Source organism: Lupinus angustifolius, chromosome LG17, assembly GCF_001865875.1.
Source record: "Lupinus angustifolius cultivar Tanjil chromosome LG17, LupAngTanjil_v1.0, whole genome shotgun sequence".
NCBI lineage: Eukaryota > Viridiplantae > Streptophyta > Magnoliopsida > Fabales > Fabaceae > Lupinus > Lupinus angustifolius.
In genome coordinates this window covers 10,354,731-10,360,337 of record NC_032025.1, presented here as the reverse complement: position 1 = coordinate 10,360,337, position 5,607 = coordinate 10,354,731, and positions in this window count along the sequence as shown.

Sequence of the window (5,607 nt, the reverse complement as noted above, 5' to 3'; positions counted from 1 at the left end):
ATAAGATGAGGATGAGGATAAGATGAGGATGAGGATAAGATGAGGATGAGGATAAGATGAGGATGAGGATAAGATGAGGATGAGGATAAGATGAGGATGAGGATAAGATGAGGATGAGGATAAGATGAGGATGAGGATAAGATGAGGATGAGGATAAGATGAGGATGAGGATAAGATGAGGATGAGGATAAGATGAGGATGAGGATAAGATGAGGATGAGGATAAGATGAGGATGAGGATAAGATGAGGATGAGGATAAGATGAGGATGAGGATAAGATGAGGATGAGGATAAGATGAGGATGAGGATAAGATGAGGATGAGGATAAGATGAGGATGAGGATAAGATGAGGATGAGGATAAGATGAGGATGAGGATAAGATGAGGATGAGGATAAGATGAGGATGAGGATAAGATGAGGATGAGGATAAGATGAGGATGAGGATAAGATGAGGATGAGGATAAGATGAGGATGAGGATAAGATGAGGATGAGGATAAGATGAGGATGAGGATAAGATGAGGATGAGGATAAGATGAGGATGAGGATAAGATGAGGATGAGGATAAGATGAGGATGAGGATAAGATGAGGATGAGGATAAGATGAGGATGAGGATAAGATGAGGATGAGGATAAGATGAGGATGAGGATAAGATGAGGATGAGGATAAGATGAGGATGAGGATAAGATGAGGATGAGGATAAGATGAGGATGAGGATAAGATGAGGATGAGGATAAGATGAGGATGAGGATAAGATGAGGATGAGGATAAGATGAGGATGAGGATAAGATGAGGATGAGGATAAGATGAGGATGAGGATAAGATGAGGATGAGGATAAGATGAGGATGAGGATAAGATGAGGATGAGGATAAGATGAGGATGAGGATAAGATGAGGATGAGGATAAGATGAGGATGAGGATAAGATGAGGATGAGGATAAGATGAGGATGAGGATAAGATGAGGATGAGGATAAGATGAGGATGAGGATAAGATGAGGATGAGGATAAGATGAGGATGAGGATAAGATGAGGATGAGGATAAGATGAGGATGAGGATAAGATGAGGATGAGGATAAGATGAGGATGAGGATAAGATGAGGATGAGGATAAGATGAGGATGAGGATAAGATGAGGATGAGGATAAGATGAGGATGAGGATAAGATGAGGATGAGGATAAGATGAGGATGAGGATAAGATGAGGATGAGGATAAGATGAGGATGAGGATAAGATGAGGATGAGGATAAGATGAGGATGAGGATAAGATGAGGATGAGGATAAGATGAGGATGAGGATAAGATGAGGATGAGGATAAGATGAGGATGAGGATAAGATGAGGATGAGGATAAGATGAGGATGAGGATAAGATGAGGATGAGGATAAGATGAGGATGAGGATAAGATGAGGATGAGGATAAGATGAGGATGAGGATAAGATGAGGATGAGGATAAGATGAGGATGAGGATAAGATGAGGATGAGGATAAGATGAGGATGAGGATAAGATGAGGATGAGGATAAGATGAGGATGAGGATAAGATGAGGATGAGGATAAGATGAGGATGAGGATAAGATGAGGATGAGGATAAGATGAGGATGAGGATAAGATGAGGATGAGGATAAGATGAGGATGAGGATAAGATGAGGATGAGGATAAGATGAGGATGAGGATAAGATGAGGATGAGGATAAGATGAGGATGAGGATAAGATGAGGATGAGGATAAGATGAGGATGAGGATAAGATGAGGATGAGGATAAGATGAGGATGAGGATAAGATGAGGATGAGGATAAGATGAGGATGAGGATAAGATGAGGATGAGGATAAGATGAGGATGAGGATAAGATGAGGATGAGGATAAGATGAGGATGAGGATAAGATGAGGATGAGGATAAGATGAGGATGAGGATAAGATGAGGATGAGGATAAGATGAGGATGAGGATAAGATGAGGATGAGGATAAGATGAGGATGAGGATAAGATGAGGATGAGGATAAGATGAGGATGAGGATAAGATGAGGATGAGGATAAGATGAGGATGAGGATAAGATGAGGATGAGGATAAGATGAGGATGAGGATAAGATGAGGATGAGGATAAGATGAGGATGAGGATAAGATGAGGATGAGGATAAGATGAGGATGAGGATAAGATGAGGATGAGGATAAGATGAGGATGAGGATAAGATGAGGATGAGGATAAGATGAGGATGAGGATAAGATGAGGATGAGGATAAGATGAGGATGAGGATAAGATGAGGATGAGGATAAGATGAGGATGAGGATAAGATGAGGATGAGGATAAGATGAGGATGAGGATAAGATGAGGATGAGGATAAGATGAGGATGAGGATAAGATGAGGATGAGGATAAGATGAGGATGAGGATAAGATGAGGATGAGGATAAGATGAGGATGAGGATAAGATGAGGATGAGGATAAGATGAGGATGAGGATAAGATGAGGATGAGGATAAGATGAGGATGAGGATAAGATGAGGATGAGGATAAGATGAGGATGAGGATAAGATGAGGATGAGGATAAGATGAGGATGAGGATAAGATGAGGATGAGGATAAGATGAGGATGAGGATAAGATGAGGATGAGGATAAGATGAGGATGAGGATAAGATGAGGATGAGGATAAGATGAGGATGAGGATAAGATGAGGATGAGGATAAGATGAGGATGAGGATAAGATGAGGATGAGGATAAGATGAGGATGAGGATAAGATGAGGATGAGGATAAGATGAGGATGAGGATAAGATGAGGATGAGGATAAGATGAGGATGAGGATAAGATGAGGATGAGGATAAGATGAGGATGAGGATAAGATGAGGATGAGGATAAGATGAGGATGAGGATAAGATGAGGATGAGGATAAGATGAGGATGAGGATAAGATGAGGATGAGGATAAGATGAGGATGAGGATAAGATGAGGATGAGGATAAGATGAGGATGAGGATAAGATGAGGATGAGGATAAGATGAGGATGAGGATAAGATGAGGATGAGGATAAGATGAGGATGAGGATAAGATGAGGATGAGGATAAGATGAGGATGAGGATAAGATGAGGATGAGGATAAGATGAGGATGAGGATAAGATGAGGATGAGGATAAGATGAGGATGAGGATAAGATGAGGATGAGGATAAGATGAGGATGAGGATAAGATGAGGATGAGGATAAGATGAGGATGAGGATAAGATGAGGATGAGGATAAGATGAGGATGAGGATAAGATGAGGATGAGGATAAGATGAGGATGAGGATAAGATGAGGATGAGGATAAGATGAGGATGAGGATAAGATGAGGATGAGGATAAGATGAGGATGAGGATAAGATGAGGATGAGGATAAGATGAGGATGAGGATAAGATGAGGATGAGGATAAGATGAGGATGAGGATAAGATGAGGATGAGGATAAGATGAGGATGAGGATAAGATGAGGATGAGGATAAGATGAGGATGAGGATAAGATGAGGATGAGGATAAGATGAGGATGAGGATAAGATGAGGATGAGGATAAGATGAGGATGAGGATAAGATGAGGATGAGGATAAGATGAGGATGAGGATAAGATGAGGATGAGGATAAGATGAGGATGAGGATAAGATGAGGATGAGGATAAGATGAGGATGAGGATAAGATGAGGATGAGGATAAGATGAGGATGAGGATAAGATGAGGATGAGGATAAGATGAGGATGAGGATAAGATGAGGATGAGGATAAGATGAGGATGAGGATAAGATGAGGATGAGGATAAGATGAGGATGAGGATAAGATGAGGATGAGGATAAGATGAGGATGAGGATAAGATGAGGATGAGGATAAGATGAGGATGAGGATAAGATGAGGATGAGGATAAGATGAGGATGAGGATAAGATGAGGATGAGGATAAGATGAGGATGAGGATAAGATGAGGATGAGGATAAGATGAGGATGAGGATAAGATGAGGATGAGGATAAGATGAGGATGAGGATAAGATGAGGATGAGGATAAGATGAGGATGAGGATAAGATGAGGATGAGGATAAGATGAGGATGAGGATAAGATGAGGATGAGGATAAGATGAGGATGAGGATAAGATGAGGATGAGGATAAGATGAGGATGAGGATAAGATGAGGATGAGGATAAGATGAGGATGAGGATAAGATGAGGATGAGGATAAGATGAGGATGAGGATAAGATGAGGATGAGGATAAGATGAGGATGAGGATAAGATGAGGATGAGGATAAGATGAGGATGAGGATAAGATGAGGATGAGGATAAGATGAGGATGAGGATAAGATGAGGATGAGGATAAGATGAGGATGAGGATAAGATGAGGATGAGGATAAGATGAGGATGAGGATAAGATGAGGATGAGGATGAAGATGAGGAAGAGGACGAGGATGAGGATGAGCATAGGATGAGGGGGAGGATGAGCACAGAATGAGGAAGAGGATGAGGATGAGGATGATGACATGGATAAGATGAGTAAGAGGAGGAGGTGGAGGAGGATGAGGATAGGATGACGATGAGGATGAGGAACAGATGAGCATGAGGAGGAGGATAGGATGAGGATGAGGGTCAGGATGAGGATAGGATGAGGATGAGGATGAGGATGAGGGTGAGGATGAAGATAGAATGATGAAGAGTATGAGGATAGGATGAGGACATGGATAGGATGAGGATGAGGACGAGGATAGGATGAGGATGACGATAGGAGGAGGGTGAGGATGAGGATGTGGATGAGGATGGGGATGAGGATGGGGATGAGGATGGGGATGAGGATGGGGATGAGGATGAGGACGAGGATATGATGAGGATGAGGATGGGGATAGAATGAGGAGAAGGAGGAGGAGAAGGATGAGGATAGGATTAGGTAGAGGATGAGGATGAGGACAAGGATAGGATGAGGAGGAGGAGGATGAGGATGGGGAGGAGGATAAGGATGAGGATGAGGATGAGGATGAGGATGAGGATGAGGATGAGGATGAGGATGAGGATGAGGATGAGGATGAGGATGAGGATGAGGATGAGGATGAGGATGAGGATGAGGATGAGGATGAGGATGAGGATGAGGATGAGGATGAGGATGAGGATGAGGATGAGGATGAGGATGAGGATGAGGATGAGGATGAGGATGAGGATGAGGATGAGGATGAGGATGAGGATGAGGATGAGGATGAGGATGAGGATGAGGATGAGGATGAGGATGAGGATGAGGATGAGGATGAGGATGAGGATGAGGATGAGGATGAGGATGAGGATGAGGATGAGGATGAGGATGAGGATGAGGATGAGGATGAGGATGAGGATGAGGATGAGGATGAGGATGAGGATGAGGATGAGGATGAGGATGAGGATGAGGATGAGGATGAGGATGAGGATGAGGATGAGGATGAGGATGAGGATGAGGATGAGGATGAGGATGAGGATGAGGATGAGGATGAGGATGAGGATGAGGATGAGGATGAGGATGAGGATGAGGATGAGGATGAGGATGAGGATGAGGATGAGGATGAGGATGAGGGTGAGGATGAGGATATAATGATGAAGAGGATGAGGATGAGGATAGGATGAGGATGAGGATGAGGGTGAGGATGAGGATATAATGGAGGAT